This window comes from Macaca thibetana, chromosome 17 (genome assembly GCF_024542745.1).
Source record: "Macaca thibetana thibetana isolate TM-01 chromosome 17, ASM2454274v1, whole genome shotgun sequence".
Classification (NCBI taxonomy): Eukaryota; Metazoa; Chordata; class Mammalia; order Primates; family Cercopithecidae; genus Macaca; species Macaca thibetana.
Window position 1 is genome coordinate 89,001,104 of NC_065594.1, and position 24,237 is coordinate 89,025,340.

Genomic DNA, 24,237 nt, shown 5'->3' on the forward strand with positions numbered 1-24,237 from the left:
CACTCAGGGTTATATGCTAGACACAAAGGAAGCCACAGCCAGCAGAAGGCGAGCCGACAAGAACAGGGAAATGGTTCTGCCGTCATATCCCCTGGAATCTCTGTGCCTTGGTGTCTCCGTTGGTAAAGACAGACTGTCCTAGATCTCCAAGGTTTCTTGAAAAACTAAAATCCATTATTGTTGAGTGCCTTCTAGAAGTTGCCTAGGAAACACTTTTTCTTAGAAAATATTCATAAACAGACCTGGAATGAATCCTTCTCGCTGTCCATACACTGAGACAGGATCAACTCTAAGACCGTGGCAGGGAGAAGCCGCACGTGGAGTCACCCTGTCAGGATCCAGGATCGGTAGGAAACAGGCTCGGTGCCCTGCTCTGGCACCAGCCAGGCTGGCCCTTATCTGAATCCGTTCCAAATGCTTGACGTTACCTTAAGCCACAGAACTCAGAATTAGATATAATAGGCGAGGCAAACGCTCACTATTAATGATACAAGATAAACCCTGATAAAGATAATAAAATTAGAAGTTATCTGTGATTAGCTTGAAGCAAAACGTCGCTGCCTTAAAAACACTTTCTTTTCCCATATCTATACCATTTTCTCCCACGGTAATTTCAAATCATGACCTTTTATTTGGAATTTGAGCTCTTTACTTTCCCCTTCTAAATGAACTATCCTTAGAAACATTAATTATCTTTGAAAGTATAATTTCAGTAGCAGCAAAAGAATTCATTTTAATTTAAAAATTCGAGTATTGGTTATTTCTATATTTTACTAATACAACTAACGCTGTCATAAGCACCCTTGTGATAACCCCTTGCTTCAAGACTGTTACGTTAAATTACCAAAATTTATTTTCATTTTTATTTTTTTGTAATTCATGCATTCAGATCTTAATCAGATTGCAAGTTCTTCAGCCCTGGAACCATATCATCACAGTGAATAGCCAAGTGTCAAGGGGATCCCGGAGAAACTCCGACCCGCCTGCGCGCTGGGAAAATGGGGTGGAGTCGCGGAAGTTCACGCGCTTTGCAGAGGAGAGAAGCATCGCCTCTCCTGATCCTGGGTAGTACCTGGGGTTCTGTCGCTGAGGCGGGAAAACCGGCCAGCAGGACTGTTGCTTTGCTGAGAGTCCCTGTTTCCCTTTTTTTCCTTTTGGCCCAATAAAGTCCATTTTTTCTCACCCTTCAAAATGTCTGTGACCCTAATCTCTCATGGCCGTGTGACAAGCGCCCTACAGAGAAAGTCCTACAACAATAGCTTTCATAGGATCGTATCAGTGTTAAGCTGTAGTTTATAATGGACGCCTCTCAGGAAGGTGTCCCTCAATAACGTGAACATTTTTAAAATGAAAAAATTGATTGTAGAGGGTCCACCTATGAAATGAGCACGTATTATTGCAGAGCTAGAAAATCAACGTGAAGAAACAGAGCAGCTGGCATGTCGCAAAACTCAACTTGAATGTAGTGGGAGATGTTAGCATAACCGAAGAAAACCGCTGTCAGCAGTTTGGGAGGGAAGGACTGGGTCTGAACACACAGACAAATTACAGCAAGAACCACCAAGGTGGACGTTGCTTACCCAGTGCTCATGGAGTCAGAGCTCTCTTCACAGGCTCCAAAGTATTCTTCCCCTGAGCAAAGCCATCTCTATTGTCAGATGCAGAAGCCCCAGCCAGTGCCCAGGAGATGCTGGATTCTTCTAACTCCTGCAGGTCTTCGAGACCTCTTCCAGCTGTGATTGGGTTTCCCGTGTAAGTGCCCAGGGGAGAGAAAGCTCGGTTATTGTGACTTTCAGTCTGCTGGACTTTGTAAAGTGATTTCTCATTGAATTTAAGAAATAACACACAGTTATTCAATTAGCAAAGCTTTAGTGTGCAGCAGCTGTTGACCAGATCTTATGCCACGCCCTGGGGATAAAAGGATGAACAAGATAGCCCCTACCCTCAGGGAGCTTCCAGTCCAAAGAAACCCAGGAGGCTCAACTCAATGTGATGATTTCTGTGACATGGTTAAGTCCAGGGGGCCATAAAAAGAGGGGCCTCTAACCAGGCCTGTGGGCAGGTGAGCACTGGAGAAAGTTTCTATGAAGAGACACATATCTGGATGAAAACACACAGAAGAGTGTAAATTAGTAAGGTAAATGAATGAGGATTAGAGATCAGGGATCAGGGCTACACAATGAGGAAAACATGGCTTCCAGGTAGAAAACAGGTGTGAGCCATTTTGTCTTCAAGAAGCTACAAACTGTTGTGTGTGGATGGGGCACAGGTATGAAGTTATAGACCAGTAAGAGATGGGGCTAGACATACACACATGGAGACTCCTCCCCAGTCATGTGCAGGAGATCACTCTAAGGTTTGTGAGCAAGGAAGTGACTTATCATTTACTTCTGCAAAGGAGTGGTGCCTTATCATTATGGTGAGCCTACTCTGCCCAGTACTATTATAAATACTTCCCATACATTGAGCTGCACACTGGGGCGTATTATCCTCATTTTACTGCTGAGAAACTGAGTCCCTACCTCTTCGGCCCTTGCCCAGAGACACACATCTGGCAGCTGTAGAGCTGGTGCCTTGACTTGGGTACCCTGAGCCCGGAATCTTGTGCACACAACTGCCCTCGTGCTACACTGCCAGCAGGCAGCTAGACTGACCCCTCATCTGCACGCAAGCAAGGCTGCTTCTTACTGTTCATGATGCTGGTAGGGTTTCCTAACCCAGGCCAACAATGAAAACATTAAGTAACCCTGGGTTCAGGGCCACCCATTGCAAAATACTGTTGGTAAGATCCTGTTAGGTCTAAATTGATCTGTTTTTTAATGACTCAGTTTCAGCTCCAGGCTTCAGCAGATGCGTTGCTGAGGCAGCGCTAAGATGAAAGTACATATGGCCAAGGCCATGAGCTAAATGCAGCAGTGGGCTGTGTCTGGAGAAGAGAGCCTTTTAAAGTGCATTGAAGAATAGTTAATGGCAAGAGAGGATGCTTTGGACATACTGTTCAGTTTTTAAAGAAGGCTATAAAGTTGATATGCTGTATAGTGGACACTGTGTTTTCACATGTACGCACCCAGTGTATAAATAGAAAAACACAGGAAAAGATTATATCAAAATACAGAGTAGCAGACTTATACATGATTTTAGCTTTCTTCTATTTTCCCCATTTTTTTTTAAATAAATACACATTGTTTCATATATTCAGGGATATTTTTTCTCCAGGAAGATGTCACCGGAAACTTAAGAAAAAGCCTTTCTATTGAAATATGCATTTAAAAAGTGCACAAATGAAAATTTTATAGCTTGACAAGGTCCCAGAGTCAACCCATGATGTAGCCAGTGCCCGGGTCTACCTAGGAGAATATTACCACCCTTTCCAGAAGCTTCGGGCTCTGCAAAGATAACTTCTGATGCCACGAATGGTTTGCCTGTCTCTGAAGTTTATGTAAGTGGAGTGCAGTGCAGTGTCTACCCTTTGGCACGTAGCTGATTTATACCAGCACTGTGCTTATGAGGATTCTCCCATGTTCTTGCATGCGGCAATCATGTTTCCTTCTCTTTGCTACTTCACACTCCATTGTATGAACATGCTGCATTGAGATTGTTCCCGCCATGACTAGCTGGGCCCAGTTAATGTAAGTGCTCCACTTTAATAAGATTTTCAGAGTTTTTCAAAATGATTCTACCACATTACACCGTTGCTAACCATGCAGGTGAGTACCAGTTGCTCGACATTTTTACAGACACCTGCGTTCATTTTGCTTTGTCTGGTGGGTGTGTAATGGGATTGTAGTGTGATTTCAATTTGCAATTTCCTCATGACAAATGACGTTATGCACCTTTTCATATTGATGGCAGTGGCCATCATACCAGTTGCAGCAGGGAGGCACAGCTAGGGCTGCACGCTCCATGGAGCCAGTGGGACCCTGCCCCTTCTGAGTTGGGGCGGGAACTCCCTGGGTGCTGCTGCAGCCACCCAAATGGCAGCTGTAGACCCAGGCCTCCTGCTCTACAGAGTAGGCAGGAGCTGGGGACAAGCAGGAGCCCTGCCCCTTTAGAGTTGGTGAGGGTAGGGAGCTCCTGGGTGCAGCCCAGGCACAGGACCCAGGTGTCTCTGCAGCCTGCACCCTTGGGGGCCCCAGAAAGGAACCCCCCCATGTCCCTGCAGGGTCAGGAGTATCTGCTCCCACTGCCTGGCCTCTCTTCATGCCACGAACCTGCTCCCATCTCTGAGTGGGGATTGGGGCCAAGCCCCAACAGCCATGAATGGCAGTGGGAGGCAGATTGATTCCTGAATGGAAATGGGCAGGTCCCCATGAAGGCCCCCCTTCAGGGTAGGGAGGGGCTAAAGGCTGGAGTGGGGATTCATGGTGCCTCTTCCAGCCCCGCCCATGGTTGCCCATGGACCAGTCAGCACAGATTTCCACCCCTCTGAGGTCCATAAAAGCCCTGGGCTCAGCCAGAGCAGGGCAGAGGATGGCCAGAGGACCAAGGGGGCAGAGAGAGGAGGAGACAACCAACTGCAGAGAGGAGTACCCTCTCTGCTGATAGTTGGAGATGATGTGACAACCAGTTGCAGAGAGCAGCTACCATCTCTGATGACAGCTGCTGCGGGCAGAGAGAAGCCACCCTCTCCAGGGCCTCCTCTCTGCTGAGAACTGAACGCTCAACAGATGGCCTGCCTGCAGAGAGGAGCTACCCACCGCAAGTCTCCTCTGAGCGATTCTAACAGGCAGTGAAGTTCATCTTGCGCACCCTTCACTTGTCTGCATACCTCCTTCTTCCTGGACACAGGACAGGAGCTTGGGTAAAGGTGCTGTGGCCACAGAGGTTTCCAGCCAGAAAAACTGACACCCCAAACATCCCATAACAATATGGTTAATGACTATGTGGCTGTTATCTTTTGTAATGTAACTTGAAGTTTTGTTTTGTTTTGTTTTGTTTTGAGATGGAGTTTTTGCTCTTATTGCCCAGGCTAGAGTGCAGTGGCACAATCTCGGCTCATTGCAACCTCCACCTTCCGGTTTCAAGCGATTCTCCTGCCTCAGCCTCCCAAGTCACTGGGATTACAGGCGCCCACCAGCACACCCAGCTAATTTTTTAATATTTTTAGTAGAGACGGGGTTTCACCATGTTGGTCAGGCTGGTCTCGAACTGCTGACCTCGTGATCCACCCGCCTCAGCCTCCCAAAGTGCTGGGATTACAGACCTGACCCTGTGTTTTTTTTTTTTTTGTTTTAAACCAATCATTTGATTGACTTGGTTGTCTGTGTCTTACTGATTTGTAGATCTTGTTTACATCTTCCAGATACAAGTCTTTTGTATAATATGGGTACTTGCAAGTTACTTGTTCTCTGTGGCTTGCCATTTCACCCTCTTACTGGTCTATTTTGATGAACTGAATTTATTCATTTTAATGCAGTCCAATTTATCATTTTTTTTTAAAGATTCGTGTTTTGGGGATCCTATTTAAGAAATGGTTTTCTACTCAAAGTCATAAAGATATTCTATGTTTTACTCTAAAAAGTGCTTCGTTTCACCTTTTAAATTACGATATATTATCCATCAGGAATCGATATTTATATTTAATGTGAAGTATGGGTCATGATATGTTTGTTCACTTTTCAAGTCTTCCAAATTAATTACCTAAAAATAATTTTTAAATTCTAATCAGCACGCCCCCTCTCAAAAGACAGTGGTCCTTCCTGAAAAAAAGAGTGTATAATAGCAAACCAAAAAAGAGTCCCTGAGTAGGAAAGAAGGAGGCAGAAGCCATCAGGTATTGGACATCAATCATATATGCTTTCACATACATCTCTCTCTATAGATATGGATATGTATGTACTTATATACCCTGTGAGCTGTATCTTTGCATTCCCATTTTATAGATGAAAATAATAAAATGATAATAACAGAAATAAAGTCATTTACCCATGGTCACACAGTTCATAAATGGCAGAGACAGGATTCAAACTCCCATCTTATCTCACTCCAACAGCAATGTCCTTTGACTATTCCACAGGCACGTAGCAAGGGAAACAGGTGATGATTATTCACTAGGATTTAGCTCCAAACCTACTTTCTCTAAGACTATCACTGGCAGTCCCATTGGCTGGGCACCATTAATTTTGTGCTTCCAGTCCTCCAGATCGATAGGCAGGCAACCGAATGGATGGAGTATATCCAATGTGATTTATTTTCTAAAATGGCTACAGTAACTGGATTGATTCTGCTGTGGTCCAGTTATTCCCGATATAAAGACAGTCCCTAGGAATGAATTATCTAGCCTGTAATGTCTCTCTGATAAATAAATTAACACTGCATTTGTCACTAACACCATCTGCATCTGAATGAACTTCTCAGACATCTCTGCGAGAAAAGAAGATCCCATACATAACTCGGCCTCTGGGACCCCTTTTGCAACACACTGCAAAGAATAATTTCTCTGAAAGTGACCCTGATGAAAAAGCGTCACTTGCCTAATTGTTGTGAAAATGAGAGCTTTATCTTGTGTTTTTCTCGGCCCTCTTTCCACAAACACATTAGGAGGCGATTGCTACTTTATGATCTAACGCATTGAAGAGGGAAGAAAGCTGGGGCTACTCAGCATTGTGCGAGGCAAGCTGGGTGCAAAGAGTCTCATGGCACACAGTACAGGGCATGAGTGTTTCCTGGAACCACACTGGAAATCAGGCTGATGGCTGGCATTAGAGCTCAGGCAGTTCTTCAGCACATCACATCTACCTGCTGGAATACATTTGCTCTTCTCATGATGTTAATATTCTAAACAAACAGACGAATACATCAATCCAATCAATACATTCTGAAATTCATGACCATCAAAATTATGGAAATGTATTTGGTACATCTTCAATGTTCAGCTAAAAATCAATAAAAATCCATTATCTAATATTTCAACTGCTACACACTAGAGAAACAATTAGAAATAAATCTCTGCAAAGAAAAAAATTAAGCTGTCTTACACAATTACTAATTATTGATATTTATTTATTATAATAGTATACCTGGTGGGCACTTACTGGTAATTAAATCTATATATAGTAGATAGCCTCAAAGGAAACAAAATGTTAAATTGTTAGATTGAGACCTTGCCTATATATATGGTGACCATTTCAGTGAATATTAAGATGCTAAGAGATGGACACTGGTTCAATATTCTTGGTTACTGCTCTAAACACTGATTTAGTTTCACAATGTTTCTTTAGGCACCACAGATAATTAATATTAAGTGAACAAAATGAAACACTGTAACAATCTAAAACTACGCCAGATTTAGTAACTAAGAAAAGGTAAGACGACAAAAATGTGGTTTGCTGTTTGAAGAGTAACACCCAACAAAACATGTTTGGTGAAATTGAGAATCTGGAAGGGAAGTCGAGACCCAATGAATTTAACACTGATTAGAAATGAGAAATTTCAAATGGCGTGAACTTCGGGCAGAGCTTATAGTGAGGTGAGATTGTGCTACTGCACCTCCAGCCTGGGCAGTAGAGTGAGACTCCGTCTCAAAAATAAAAAAAATTAAAAAAAGAAATGATAAATTTCAATGCTGAGAATAGATACAATCAGATGCTGACTTCTTTGAAGCACTCCATGCCCCCACCCAAAGAGATGGCCATATAAGTTAGACTTTTTTTTTTTTTTTTGAGACAGAGTCTCACTGTGTGGCCCAGACTGGAGTGCAGTGGCGGCTCACTGCAACCTCTGCCTCCTAGGTTCAAGCAATTCTCCTACCTCAACCTCCCGAGTAGCTGGGATTACAGGTGCTGGCCACCACGCCCAGCTAATTTTTGTATTTTCAGTAGAGTCAGTGTTTCGCCATGTTGGCCAGGCTGGTCAGGAACTCCTGACCTCAGGTGATCCACCTGCCTTGGCCTCCCAGAGTGCTGGGATTACAGGTGTGAACCACCATACCTGGCTAAGGTAGGCATTTGATAGATAAAACTTGCAAGCATGTGTTTTGGATAAAGAAACAGACTGAGAGAATGATCTGATTGATGTCATAAAGTCAGTCAAGGCTGCAACTTGAGTCCAGGCTTGTGTCACTCTCAAGACCTGTTCATTGCCATTCACTGGGGGACTTCCCTGTCCAACAATTCCATCTAAATTTATTTGCATTTTTTAATCATTTATTTTCTTAGGCCTGAGCCTCTTTAAATAGGGTACACATTTTTGCTACATTACAAAAAAATATAGCATAACCTAAATGTCACAATGAGGAATTATTTCTGGTACCTTAATGGTTCAAAAATCTGCTTATACATAGTCATAAACATTAACGGAGGGGCCCCTATACATTCATTCTCTTAACAAACATTTTTTGAGCATGTACTATGTGCCCGGTGCCATGCAGAGCACTGAGAATACCAGAATGCCCGGTGCCATGCAGAGCATTGAGAATACCTCAATGAGTGAAAATCATGCCCGCCTATGAGAGTTCAAGAAGTAGAGCAGAAAGCGGTGGCTAAAGGAAATGGCATTCACCCTGCATAGGCTCATAACTCACTTGGGGGTGCTCAAGGGAGTTTTTGGGGGCAGGTGAACACAGATCTGAGTTTTGTAGCTTTTTAAACTCAGGTTTATACTACTCTAAGCAGTATTTGAAGGATTCATTTCAGTACAATTGTTTTTTCTTGTGCTTTGTGCAAAGTACCTACTATTTGGGGTCTTTCATTGTTTTGATTATTTTGTTTTCACATTTTCCCCATTCTAGTGACTTACCTCCAGGATTTTGATTAAAGACAATTTTAGATAATATGTCAGGCATAAAACCAAGTGCTGGCCCATATGTCCAGAGTCTACAAAAATAGACTAAAATAGATGCGCTGTCCATGGCCATCTGCGGCTTGGGCAACCTTTGGTGTGTTTGGCTGCGTAGGAGCAAACCTTTGACTTTTCCTTGGCCGGGCTCTGTAAGGACAGGGGAACAGGACCGGGCCCGGGGATAAAGGTAGGCCCAGCTTGACTTTCCAACTCCTGCCAGCTCCTCCATGTTTTGCACCGTGTTGCCTCCGTGTGGCCTCCGTGTGTCTGAAGGTGAGTTCATTTGCAGGCTCCAAGACTGTCGAGAGGGTGGAGATCACCTGCCCACAGAACATGACTCTGTCTGTTTCCCACAGAACATGACTCTGTCTGTTTCCATAGACTGAAGAACTGGGCAGCAGAATGGCACAATGCCCACCTCTGCTGCTGCTCACACCTTCTTCGCCAGAGGTATAACTCTTTTAAGTAAGGACAAGTTCTGAAGAATTTCCTGTGCGGTATCTTTCAGAAAACTCCCATACCCATTAAGTTTTTTAATTGAACCTTGAAATCACAGTGGCAGAAATAGCCACATTCTTGGATTTTAAAATTCTGCCATGCTTTGAGTGAAGCAGTGAACATCTTCAAGATGCTGGCCAAATTCCATAGCCATATCTCAGACAATGTTTCTCAAATCTGTGTCATCTCTAGACAAAGGCAATTAATTGCACTAGTCTGTAAGCAGAGGGAACAGTTTTCATCCCTTAATAGGCACCAACTGGAATGAACCCTGAGATACACTGAAGCGTTTTTTCTCCATGTGCAAATCAGCACAGGGTACAAGTTGTTCTTAGCCAGGTACATTTTGCTATGTCACTTGGAGCAGAATAAATCATACCAAAAAAGGCACAATATTACTTTCCCTGCAGTCTTCAACAAGGGATGTATCCAGGAGCAAATTAGGATTCTTCAAAAGTAAATGCACCCAAAATTAACACAGGTTGTAGTTTTGCATCTAATAACCACCAACAGCTACTTAGAACAACAAATGTGTTCTCCTGTCAGACAAGGTAGAAGGAGAGCCAGGCACCCTGAGCAGGGAAGCCACATCACCATCTTTTGTAGCTGTGAACTCAGGTTGAAAAATGAAGAGAAATGTTTTAAAACTGTCAAAGTTACCAAGTTTTAAAACCCTGCACCCTCCTGATAACATTTTGTATGCTTTCTTTGGAACCCAAAATCCATGGAAATTTAGGTGTGGCCTACATAATTGTTTAAATTCTGAGTTTTTGCATTTTTGAATTCTGAGGTTGAAAACTGATTTTAAAATAAAATATCAAAACAGAATTTTGCCTTCTATGACAAGCAATGTCAGGTTCAAAATAACTTACTATTTGCAGTTGTGTCATTAAAAAAATCTAGGTGGCGTGTTGTTGTATTGAGCTTATGTCTAAATTTGAGGTCAAGAACCTAAGCCTCATTCGTCTCATACAGAGAACTGCACACTTGTGTGCACACACATACATGCATGTGAAGCGCGTGCACGCACACGCAGCAGACACTACTGCTCATCCGTCCCGCTAATTATCCCTGGCGGTTGCAGTCACTTCCCTGTTCCCCTCCCTCACACTGGGGTGTCTTAGAGCCCTCAGCAGCGTGGTGCTACATGGACTGTCTGGCCTGTGGAGACCTTTCTGTCTGGGACAGTACCATTCTGTCTAGACAGGGAGGGACCATATGTTTTGGTTGTTATTATCAACACCAAAAGCACCTCTCTAAAACCCTTTGCTGAGACTCCTTTTTTAAAAATTTTAATTCCACAAGCGCTTGTTGCAGAAACCCCGGAAGGTCAAACCCTGATTCAACAGCAATGCATCTCCTCCTTGATTCCGCAGAGCAGTCTGCCCTCCCCCGTGGCGAGTGGCTGCAGCCGCTGCAGTTATCTGTGCACCAGGGCCCTTTTGCTTGCAAACGATGAACACAATTCTGCCTAGTTGGGAAGCGGAGTGAGCCTGGCCACACAAACATGCAGAGCTGGGTTTAAAACGCTGCTGGTTTAGAAGAGCTCAGCAGTTCACAGCTCCCAATTAGGCTGGCTGTAAATGCACAGGCTTTAACCTCCAAAGGCAAAAGCTTAGATGTGCAGGGCGATTCCAAGAAATATTAAACATCAAATAGAAATATCATAATCCACACAAAGCTTATTACTATGCAGGTGTTAGCCCAGTAGTTCAAAGGTAGTCCTAATATTTAATGAAGGGAATTAGTTCAATAAAAGTTTATATGCTTCATGTTTTCCATATTGTACATGCATTCTTTATGTTAAGTGTTATTCTACTTGCCATAATGAAATCTTCAAAGAACTAAAACGCCCCGTGGCTAACAGATTTTACAGATCAGACACCATGGGACAAATAACTTTTGCACTTTCAACTGCACCTAGTGTAAGAGATTTTATTCTGTTTTTCATTGTATGTAGACAAAAATCCAGAACTCCATTTCTGAGACGTTTTAAAGGAACCATCGGTAAAAGGAAGAAGTTGCCTATTCACTTTGAACTTGTCCTAAGTTTCTTTGTCATAGAACTACTATTCCCTAAAAGGTATGCTTTGAAGAGATCTTTTGCATTTGTTTGTAAAGGAGTCTTACTATAGCTCATACTGAACTAAAACCCCGACAGCATAGAACTCATTTCTTCTCTCAAAATATACATCTTAAAAAATTGTCTTATTTATTTATTCAGGAAAAAGAAGGCAACAATATCATTTTATGTCAGGAAAATAGAAAAAGCTGGGTGCAGTCTGTTCTAGCGCATCGAATTTCTCTTCTACATTTGCAAAACTAATTTGGAAAATTCAGACTGATACTGGCCCGGTTTGGAGTCCATGTGGATATGTTTTAATACCCCACGTGCTTCTCAGTAGTAGGAAGTCCTCCTGCTGTTGGTCCTGCCAGTTTTCTCATCTCAGCTTGTCCCCTGCACATACTTTAAGTGAGTCACCAGAGGTTTGATAAAATATTCTAGGTTTATTAAATATTTGATCCTTACAGACATTAAAGTGAAGTCATTTGATTTTTTGGCTTCCGTCTGACTGATTGAAATACTCCTCCTCCTCCTCCCACTCCTCCTACTAATAATATTACTACGGAGAAGATATGGCTAGTACTCAAGATCACATAGCATGTGAGGAATAATAGGAAAAAATTTTGCTTTTTTGTTCAGACTCTAAACTTATTAAGCATCCTTGTTTCTAACAAATCTGAAAAATAGGCATATTAAATACTATAATTATTTTGCACTTTGATGTCATTAAATTGTAATAATAAATAAAAAGTAAAGCAAGAGGAAGAGAAAAAAAAGACAAAAAGAATGAGAACAAGCTCTTTAGTTTAATTGGATCCCATTTGTCAATTTGTGCTTTTGTTGCAATTGCTCTCGGCATCTTTATGATGAAATATTTGCCTGTGTCTACGTCCTGAATGGTATTGCCCGAGGTTGTCTTCCACGGTTTTTATAGTTTTGGGTTTTACATTTAAGTCTTTAATCCATCTTGAGTTAATTTTGTATATGGTATAAGGAAGGGTTCCAGCTTCAACCTTCTGTATGTGGCTCACCACTTCTCCCAGCACCATTTATTTAATAGGGAATCCTTTCCCCATTGCTTGTTTTCGTCAGATTTATTGACGATCAGATGGTTGTAGGTGCGCAGTCTTATTTCTGGGTTGTCTATTCTGTTCCATGGGTCTATGTGTCTGCTGGGGTGGGAGGAGGGAGAAAATCAGGAAAAATAACTAATGGGTACTGGGCTGAATACCTGGGTGATGAAATAATCTGTACAACAAACCCCCATGACACGAGTTTTTCTGTGTAACAAACCTGCACTTGTATCCCTGAACTTAAAATACAAGTTAAAAGAAAAAGTAGGATGCTGGGGGGAAATTGAGAAAAAGAAAGAGTATTTAACAACAGCTGCAGCCCAGGCCACTTGGTTCCCCCAAATGCTGAGCTTCTGGGTCGCTGCTCTAATTCCTGTCAAATAGCATGAAAGCTGGAGGATCCAGAGCCGTTTCTTGCAGAAACCGACTTTCAATTTGGCACCTCTTATGCTGTCTTGAAGAAAATATCAATTTAACTGACAGTTTTTGAAGGAAAGTGGATATCATAACGTTTTAAAATTTCCAAATATTAGCTCATGCTCATGACTGTCTTAGAACATGTTGTACTCAACTTAATCTCACATCCTGAGAAACTGAGGCAAAAAGTGGGCTCTAGTTATTTGCATAAAGGCATGGAAACTTAAAGAAAAAGTCACTTCAGAATCTGCCTGTTACAGGGGACACCATCTCTTAATCATGCCTTATACGCCATAATTTCCACAGTTTATCTTGAGATTTCTTTTCTTCCCCCTGTTTTAATAAAACATTTCCCAGGAAATTGCCCAATAACTGCCACATAAGGGAGACAGATGTTCTAAGAAAAGAGTAATTTTATTTTATAAGGTATCTTTTAACATATGCATGTGAAGTCTCATAAATTGTCTAAGAGTAACAACATTCAATAAAAGGTAAGGCTATAACAGAATTTTAAAAATGTGATTCTGCATAAAGCTAATCTAATATAATTATGTGCATCTAAAGATAAAAATGTATCAAGGAAAAAAAATTCTGAGTATCTAGGGTAGTGATGCGTAATGTGGCTCTTAGGCTTACCTCATTTTTCCCAAGTATAACTTCTCCAACTCTAGTTTTCTTTCACCCCATATGATTATGACAACTTTGGGAAAAGGCTGGGATTTTTTTCCTTATTATAAAAGCAAATAATAATTATTGTGAACATTTTAGAAAGAAAGAAAAATATGAAAGACAAAAGTAAGAACTTCCCACAACACCATTACCTGGATGAAACTGATGTTAATTTGTCTTATTTATTTCTAGCTCGGTTTTCTCCTGTGCAAGGGAAATAGGAGAAATATATTGAAAAATACATGAATACAAACGTGTTGCACTCTTTTCATTGTCATTTATGAGATGGTCTCTGTAGTCATCTCAAATACACAACTGCCTTGAGGAAATTAAGATTTTATCTCAGAAATGCCCAGAGAAATATTCCGCTTCTGACATTCAGAATAGGTGTTATTCCCCCAGAAGACACGGCTGCAAAAGACAAGGATTTGGTTTGTTTGGATCTCAGGCTCAGAGGTGTCAGTCATTCACACTTCTCGGTTCATGGAACATTTTCGTAATTGTTTTGAGCTGGGAAAGGGTTTTGTAAATCCCACCATCTCTTCCCTTCACAGGTAAAAATGAGCTTGCCCGTTGATTCCGCCAATGAAGATCAGGCGATCAGAGAGGGCGGGGCGAGACTGGAGGAGGAGTTCCTGGCTCCTCACCTGCCACTCCTGGTTGACCTTCACTGCAGACCCCGGCTCCTCTCAGCCTCTAGAGAGTTGCCCTCCTCAGGTGCTGGAAGCCACGCCTCCTCTTCACCTGCCCGTCCAGGGACCGTGGAGGCGTTCTGCAGTCGCTAGCCCCCCACCCACTTTCCACACGTCGGTCGTTTGTGAGTAAGTCGTTTGTTTCCTGGGGGCGATCTCGGCTGACACAGAGTGACATGCGAGTCCCAATTTCCCCTACAAAATGCAAACCCCTAAGACAGGGCAGTGTAACACAAAAGTGAGGGAACACCAAAGGCAGAAAGAAGACCCTGGTCCACCTTCCTGAGTGAACCTTTTGGGAGAAATCTGTGTGCAAAGTCAACTTGACCTAGTGAAGAAATCAAAAGACCGAACTCAGGCCACCAGGGACTCAACTTTCAGTCTCAGCTCTCCTGGTTCCTCAACTCCCAGGGCAGTGTGATGTGGCTCTGTCTGTCTGTCTGTCTGTCTCTCCATCTGTCATCTGTCTATCACCTGTCTATCCATCTCTCCGTTAATCTGTTTATCTCTCCATCTGACATCTATCCATCTTCTATCTATCCATCTATCATCTATCCGTCATCTGTCTCATCTATCTGCCTAACATCTGTTTATCAATCTCTCCATCTATCATCTATCCATCTATCATCTATCTGTCCCTTTTTATTTCTTATCTAGCCATAATCTTTTCATCTCTCCAACTATCATCTATCCAGCTATCATGTCTGTCTATCCCTTTCTCTCCACCTATCATCTGTCCATCTGTCAATCGATCCCTCCCTCTATTATCTATCTATCTATTACCTATCCATCTCTTATCTATCGTATCTATCTGTTTTCTATCTACCTTTCTATTTATCATCTATACATCTATTATCTATCTGTCCTCTGTCTATCTATCCTTCCATCATCTATCTAAAGGGTAAAGTGTTTTACTCAATTTATATTGTTTATAGCACACCCATAGGTGGGTATCATGACTTAGATGTTGCCACATTTAAATATGTACAAATATTTCTAAATTTTGACTAAAACTTCAGACTTTCTCCACAGATTTATCCTAATGTAATCTGCGCAAAACCTAACCAGATTTCATTGTAAATCTTTCTCTTTAAAATACTTTTTTCTAGATATATTCACCTACTATATAATCCCCTAAGTTTCAAATAGAATAGAAAATAAAATATTTTTCTCATATACCAAAAATAAGGTCTAATGTTTTTCATATGACATTCCTTTCAGCTCCCTGAGATCATCAAAATACATTGCTAACTTCAGAAATATGGCATTTTAACTTTCCAGTGAATTATTAAAACATCTTGATGTGAAATACTTATCAAAAATAGTAATTGAAATTTTAGTGCCCTGATTTTTAAGTTTTTTCAAAAAGTTACTATTTTATTTGAATAGATAAAATTCTTGTGATAAATACTCAAAAATCTAATTTTCAAAATAATGTCCAGTGTGATGTTAATCTTTTTAAAGTTCTGTTTAATATTTAGTGTCCAAAATGCTCAATATTTTCTTTTTTATTTATTTATTTGTATTGTAAATTCAGGGGTACCTTTGCATATTTGTTGCACAGGTATTTTGCACGATGGTGGGGACTGGTCTCGGTGTAGCCATCACTCAAATATTGAACACTGTATCCAATATGAAACTTCCCAACCCTCAGCCCTCTGGCCCCCCTCCCTGCCCCCAGTGTCCATTATAAAATGCTCAATATTTGCTAAATATTGAACAGTGTTTAAAATTATGGTGGCACATTCTAAGTATTTTCTTTTGCTTCATCAGCACCCTTTTGGTTTTCAAGAATTTTTGTTTTTCAAATGCTTTATAAGAACTAAATGATTCATAATGTTATCTTAATTTTCACCTTATTGATTATAAGTATTCTTTATTTGAACCATAAAAATAAACTGTATGTGACAGTTATGATGAAATAAATAAAAATTTGGCATGTCCCACTTTTAATGATAAAAGTTGTGAACAACATTTGCATTTAATATTTATACCAGAAGTCATAATAAGGCACACATTATTTTGTTGTTGAAAACATTCATTGCTTTTCCTTTACAAATGCAAATTATTTATGTTGATTCTTGTGCCGTCAAAAGACATCCTGGGCTGTTCAGGTTTTTACACACTATCAACAGATGTTTGCGGTGACATTTCATTATTAAATAAATGTCTTTTTAAATTGGTTTTTGCAATCTAGATTATTTAAGTTCATTATATTTAAAAGGAACGTTCACAATTATTTAAATATTGTCACCAATTCCTCCTGGGTTTTTAAGTGTTTTTATAGATGAACACACCCCACCAGTGAGCCCTTCTTGTGTTCTTGCTACTTTTCAACCCTTTAATGGACTGTACATTTTAGGATCAGTGTCTTGAATATCTTTAAAAGTCCTCTCTATGGTCATGGTGTATTCTTACGTGTTTTAATAAAATATTATTTTCTGCACAAAGGACTTGCACATTTAAGTTTTTTTCTTAGTGTATTCATTTGCTAGAGCTGCCATAGCAAAACCACATAGACCAGGAGGCTTCAACCACAGATGCTGATCATGTCACCGCGCCGGAGTCTGAAAGATCAAGGTGTCAGCAGAACTGGTTCCTTCTGAGGCTGAGGGAAAGATCTGTTTTGGATCTCTCCCCTTGGCTTGCAGGTGGCTGTGTTTTCTCTGTGTCTTCACGTCATCTTCCCTCTGTCTGGGTGTGTTACAGTTTCCTCTTCTTGTAAGGACGTCGGTAGTATTGCATTAGGGGCCATGCTAATAACCTTCACTCTAACTGAATCACCTCTCTAAAGGTCTTATCTCTAAACAAAGTCACATGCTGAGATACTGGGTTTAGGTCTTCCATATGGGAATTTTTCTAGGGACACCATTCAGCCCATAAGACTGAATAATTTATATTCTGGGTGTCATTTAAAACATTCTTTTAAATTTCGTTGTGTAGAATTTTGGTGTTGCTGTATTTTGAAATTATACCTGGGAAACTTGTAGACTCGCCCATGAATCCGAAAAGTTTTATATTTATTAAGGATTTTCTATGTAGATATTCATATCGTTTGTCAATCATGATAATGTTGTTCTTTTTTGGGGGGAGGGGGATGGAATCTCACCCTATCACCCAGGCTAGAGTGCAGTGGCACAATCTCAGTTCACTGCAACCTCCACCTTCTGGGTTCAAGAGGTGTTTCTGCCTCAGCCTCCTGAGTAGCTGGGATTACAGGCATGCACCACGGCGCCTGGCTAATTTTTGTATGTTTAATAGAGACAGGGTTTCACTATGTTGGCAAGGCTGGTCTAGAACTCCTGACCTCAAGTGATCCACCCGCCTCGGCCTCCCAAAATGCTGGGATTACAGGAGTGAGCCCCTACGCCTGGCCAATGTTGCTCTTTTCTTTCCAATCTTATTTGACCTTTAATTTCCTTTTGTTTTCCTGTGGCACTAACCAGTACTTTTTTTCAGAAGTGGGCTCATAGGTACCTTTGCTGCTGCTTCTCATTTACCACCATCCTCAGCACTTTACGATGATAATTCACATCTCAAAATGCACTAAACCATCATGATTGTAATTATATTTAGATATCTTGCTTTACAGGGAGCTTTTCACTAGCAAATGCAGGTGAAAGGTAGTTTCTGAGAGAAGGGTGAGCAGGAATCATTGGCCACTCCTCAGCTGAGTTCACTGCTCTACTCCAGTGACATCAGCCTTGGGTCATCAGATACATTCTGCATTTTCAGAAATATCACCACATCACATATCCTTGTGAGTCTTTGGGCATGCATGTGTGTTTGTGTTGGATGCTTATTTGGATTTATTTCTGTTGAATAAATCCCACAAAATAGCATTAAATAATTCATTAGTTATCCAACCATGGTAAAATCTCTGGTGAGAGTCTCAGAATTCTGAACTTGACCCTGTTCTGTCTGATATGTATTTTCTATAACAGCTTTATTGAGATATAATTCATGTGCCATAAAATTCACTCTTTTTAAGTGCACAATTTGTGGTTCCTAGTATATTCAGAGTCATGTAACCATCACAACTGTCTAATTTTCATCACCACATCAATAAAATCCGTACCCCTACCAGTCACTCTGCAAATGCCCTCTCCCTCATCCCTTGGCAACCAAGAATCTACTTTCTGCCTGTGAATTTGCCTATTCTAGGCATTTCACATAAATGGGATCACACAATCTGTGACCTTTTGTGACTGGCTTCTTTCACTCAGCATAATGTGTTCAAGGTTCACACATGTTGTGGCATGTGTTCGTAATTCATTTCTTTTTATTACCTAATATACTCCAGTGCTTTTATACATTTTTTCAGGGGGGCGGTGGTTGCAAAGGTTACAGTAGATCAGCTATTGTTGGCTAGCCTCCAAACTGGCCTCTAATTTGTCTCTGTTGACTGTTGCAAAATGGTTCAGATACAAACTCTGTAACACATTGTTTCCCTTTTTTGTTTATCAGAAATACAGGATTCAATTCAATACCTTTATTTATTTCATTAAAATGAAAATCAGTGGAAAAAGAGGTAATGTAAATAATAGCTAACATTTATTGAGTGGTTATTATGCACCAAGCACTGTGATTTATATACACAGCTCATATAAATGAAATTGTAACAACATACACAGGAAGTAGGAACTATTACTGTCTTTATTCCACAGCTGAAGAGAATGAAGCTTAGAGATTTTAAATACCTTGTCCAAAGTCAAACACAGCTAGTAAATGATGGAGCTGGAATCTCAACCCATCTCTCACAGACTTTGTGGAAGGAAGAAAAAAAGGGAGAAGGCAAGAAGGGAAGAAAACGTGAGAGAAAGAACAGGAGAAATCTGGTTCACTGTTCATCTATTAACCCCCAGGTAATTGTGGCTTTTGAAGTCTTCTTGCATTAGATTTACATACAAATACTTTATTTCCTTAAACACACAACCGACAAATTTACCTTCTAGAACAAAGATTATTTTTTCTATATCTCTTCAATGTTTTCACAAGCCCTAATATAGCACTCTTCTTGGTGCAGATAAACAAATGACATTAACAAACACCCGAGGTAAACAATTCTGAGTAGACATGTGTAGTCTCCAGGGTGTTATATTGAAAATGACGGCCACACCAGGATGAAATGCTCAAGCATTTAAAACAATATTCTGAATTTATGAGTCGGTGCTTAAAAATAATGGCCCCAAAATGCCTCAAAATATGCACACACCAAACACAGAACCTCACCTCTGTATTTATTGTTGAGTAATAAAAATGTGTAGAAAAAGGATTTGATGGTAAATAGTCTTATTAAACCTAGGAGCCATGCACACAGCCACGATGGAGCATTGGGCCAAATAATGCCCACTGAGCTATAATTCTGTCAAGAAGGGACACATAAACGCCCCTGATGGAATTAGAGGCTTATACAGGATGGTAAATATACCTTCTTGTTTATAAATATAATGTCAGATTAAACTGTGGTGGTAGCCATTGTGTCATTACTTCTCAGAAGCAAAACAATGTATGGAATCCTTTAGTTTTTCTTAAGAAAACTGAAAATGAGACACTGCACATGGGTAAGGTGAAGGGGGCACACTGCTGACTGGAATAAACATGGCAGGAAAATTCTCTTTAAGGAAAATATATAAACAATACAAAATGGTGAGCATTAAAAAGGATTAGCTCTGACATGGGGTGGGGAATTTTTTTCTTTGTCATTGTTCAAAGCTGAATAGCAATAAGATTGCAAACTGCAGCACTTCATAATAGAATTAAACCTCCTTGTATAATGAGGTTCATTATAAATGACATGCATAATTCCAATTCTATTCTGTGTTGATTCCATCTTTTGTTGCTGAGACAGACTGCTTTAATGGGCAAAGCAACCAGGCCACACTTAAAACACACTTAATATTTTGCGGGAGCGTTTTGTTTCCTTTCTTTTTTCAATAAGTCAGGGTATGCTTTACACAAAAATATCCATTTGGATGTAGAGTCCTTATGTAATAAAATGTACATCATTCAGGAGAGTATTTTAAAAATCTTCAGTGATGAAATAGTGCATGTAAAGATTTCCTGGTGAGACCATTTCATCTGCTATTAACCAAAAAATGCAAACAACATAGGAAAATTGTTTGATTAGTGTGGATTTTCAAGGCTGTATACTTGTTTCTGCCAGCCCACCACCACCACCCTCACTACTCAAATCTTTCGAGAAAATCAAACACAGTAAGACATGATGGAATCTCTGAGGAGAAAATAAAGGAAACAGTACTATACAGGATAAATAAAAACAAAGACAATGCAGGTAAAAGATACATGTGGCCACCTTAACAATGGATTTTAAAACTCCACTGAGTTAAACATGGGACAATGACAAGGTGAACCCACTGCTAGAATGTGCACCACTTCGCTCAGTCCCTGCCCCTTCCTTCCTTCCTTCCATCCTTCCTTCCTTCCTTCCTTCCTTCCTTCCTTCCTTCCTTCCTTCCTTCCTTCCTTCTTCTTTCTTTCCTTCCTTCCTTCCTTCTTCCCTTCCTTCCTTCCTTGCTTTCTTCCTTTCTTCCTTCTTCCCTTCCTTCCTTCCTTCCTTCCTTCGTCCTCTTCCTTCCTTCCTTCCTTCCTTCCTTCCTTCCTTCCTTCCTTCCTTCCTTCCTTCCTTCCTTCTTTCCTTCCTTCCTTCCTCCTACATCATGGCTTTCCCACAAGGCCCTGGAGAGCGCAGAGAAACACATTTCCAGGGATCTGGTGTCTGGGACATTGCACACCTGGGAAGGGTGCAACCTGATGTCAGCTTTTTTATCTGTCCGCTCTGTTCTCTTCTTGCTGTTTGATTACAGAGAAGTGAAAAGTGAAGTGCCCAAGCCTGAGAAGCTCTCTTCCAAGTGTGGTATCTTGGGCTGAGCTTCTCTACCCTAAGAGAATTTCAAATTTGCCCATGATTTCCCCACACACTTGCCCCAATCCATGCGCAAGCCAGAGAACACTGTGGTTTGTGTGGTTCTTTCTGGCACCATTCTTCAAATCATTTTGAAGTTTCATGAATTTCAATAGGAGGCAAAAGGCCACCAAATGTCTTAGATCCAGCATATATTCCATCCTTGCTGCAATAATAATAGATGATTTCATAAACATTCATGTGAATGTGATACATCACATCCAGTCAGGACCAATGAAGAGAATCATGGATTCCATGGAGAAATCAACACATTCCTTTGGCCCTAGGTTCTGTATCATTCCCTCTATTTACCCATAATACGGTTTTAAATGTATATCACAGAAAAAGAGTTCTACCTGGGCTTTCTTCCTTCTCTGTTACATGTACAACGATGCTTCAGAGAAGTCTGCAGTTTACAAGTAGTTTCCTGAAAGGGTTGACATCAAACACTGAGAAAAGTCCCCAGAGAAAGTTGCTATGGTGGAGTGGAGGAAGATTCGCTGGGTCACAAGTGCAGCACATTTGTGTGGGCAGATGAGAACAACCACAGGAATGAAAAGGAAGCCATAATTAGAATCATATAAATTAGACATAAAAGAAACCTATTAGTTCATCTCGATCATCCCTAAAGGGGCCAGCATAAGGCCATTCCCTGCAGAGCATTTTCAATACTTTGTCTATATCATTTTTAACAGGCTTATGAGGTGATGTGCTTTCATTATCTGGGTGAAAGGGGGCTGTAATTCTTTTAAATAACAAGGAATCTTTCATCTCAGCGGTGAACATTTTAACAAGGAGTTAATGTTTGCAAGACATGTATGGAAAGCAGGATTGTCCACATGTTTATGTTTTCAAGTACACATGAAACGTCCCTCAACACAGTCATTTCACAAATATTACCCAACGGCACTCCCGGATACATGTGAATATTTGCTCCTTTTTCAAGAATCTTGCAACTGATAGTCCAAGGAAATAATCTGTTACCTGTGAAAAGGCTAAAATCAGTAAAAAAATAAGAAATGATTTCCTTGAATTATTGTTCCCAGAATTCTTAAGAAAGAACAAAAGAGGAAGATGGGAGACAGGTGGGTTTGGTTTCTCTTCCTGAAGATGGCAGCACTTGACTCAGCAGTTCAAATAAACCTTTGGTTCTGGATCAATTGCCCTAATGTCACTTACAAAGAGCAGGATTGATCTTCTACAATACATGGAGGTGGGAGTGAGACTGTAGGTGAAATCCTAAAACACCTCATAAAAGGGGTACTCAGCCTTAAAAATGGAAGCAGTGACCTTGAAAGCTTAGAACAAGTCAAGTGGGTGGCCCACAACCAACATGGAGAAGCTCAATCAAAGACATTTTTACCAGCAGCTTTGCAGAGGGAAGGCTGAGATGCTCTTCTACTTACCAGTTTCATGATCTTTGGCAATTATTTGATCTCTCTACGGCCACAGTTGCTTTGTTTGTAAAAGTTATTTATTTTTTCTTTCAAGAAATACTAAGCATCTACTATGTGCCAGGCCCTCCACCGGATGCTGAGATTACAACAGTACACAAATCCAGCAATGTCATCTTTCATGCATGTAATGAGGGTGCCAACTCAAGGCTGTGGTGAGGACTGAATTAGGTCATGCTATGGAGCTTATGTTTGGTACATGGAAAGCGCTTCCTGAGTATTTTGATCAAAGCCATTCAACAAGTCTCTAGGAAGTTCCACAATTTCCCACATTTTCCTATCTTCTTCTGAGCCCTCCAAACTGTTCCAGCCACTGTCTGTTACCCAGTTCCAGAGTCGCTTCCACATTTTCAGGTATCTTTATAGCAGTACCCCACTACCCGGTACCAATTTACTGTATTCGTCAGTTCTCATGCTGCTCATAAAGACATACCCAAGACCGGGTAATTTATAAAGGAAAGCATTTTAAAGGACTCACAGCTCCACATGATTGGTGAGGTCTCACAATTATGTCAAAAGACAAAGGAAGAGCAAAGGCACATCTTACCTGGCAGCAGGCAAGAGGGTATGTGTAGGGGAACTTTCCTTTATAAAACCATCAGATCTTGTGAGACTTATTCACTACCATGAGAACAGCATGGGAAAGACCCATCCTCATGATTCAGTTACCTCACATCAGGTCCCTCCCACAACACATGGGGATTTGGGGGCTGCAATTCAAGATGAGATTTGAGTGACACACAGTCAAACTTTATCAAGTATTAAGTACAAATAAGTATTTAATAAAATATGCCGTTAGGTAGTTGTTTTGGCCTGGGCATGCTAGGGGAAAAAAAGACAAAACAACTGAGGCACTGAGAGTCAGAGAGTTTAGGAACCTCTTCTCTAAAGAAGGAATTACTGGTTAGAGTCCTTATTGGCAAGCAATAGATGCTGATTCTGACGACTTCTGCAAAATAAATACATTTATTAAAATAGTATTGTGTAGTTTTCAGAGTCACTGAAATAGCTTTAAGGTGAAGCGTGGAGCCAAAACTTCCAAGAACGATGCCCACAACTACACCTTCCAGACCTGTCAGGAGAGAAGTTGCAAACGTGCTTCTCTGTGCAGGAAACTCAATATTGCTCCGGAAATAGAGAACATGGAGACAGAGAGAGGAGAGAGAAACACAGAGAGACAAATACTGAAAGAGAAAGAAACACTGAGGCATACATTAAGAAAGAGAGATAAAGATGTATTGAGAGAGAGAGAGATTTAGGCAGGAAGAGAGAGGGAGGCAGGCAGAGAGAGATTGGGAGAGACAGGCAGAGAGGGACTGAGAGAGACAGATTAGGAGAGAGAAGTAAAGGCATATTGAGAGAGAAAGAGAGAGCAAGAATTACTGGGTAAATTGGTATAAGTACTTTAACAATAGAGTTTTTAAAATTATTATTCTTTAAGTTCTGGAGTATGTGTGTAGAACGTGCAGGTTTGTTACATAGGTATACACGTGCCATGGTGGTTTGCTGCACCCATCAAACTATCATCTACATTATGTATTTCTCCTAATGCTATCCCTCCCCTAATCCCCCACCCCCTGACAGGCCCTGTTGTGTGATGTTACCCTTCCTGTGTCAATGTGTTCTCATTGTTCAACTTCCACTTATGAGTGAGAGCATGAGATGT

General features: G+C 40.8%; 1 long non-coding RNA gene across 1 annotated transcript; it reads left to right on the forward strand.

The window, feature by feature from the left end:
* Positions 1-234: 234 nt before the first annotated feature.
* LOC126940154 (uncharacterized) lies at positions 235-1,192 on the forward strand. The gene is made up of 2 exons (XR_007720630.1): positions 235-347; positions 890-1,192. It is a non-coding gene; the product is annotated as an uncharacterized LOC126940154 (long non-coding RNA).
* Positions 1,193-24,237: the final 23,045 nt, after the last annotated feature.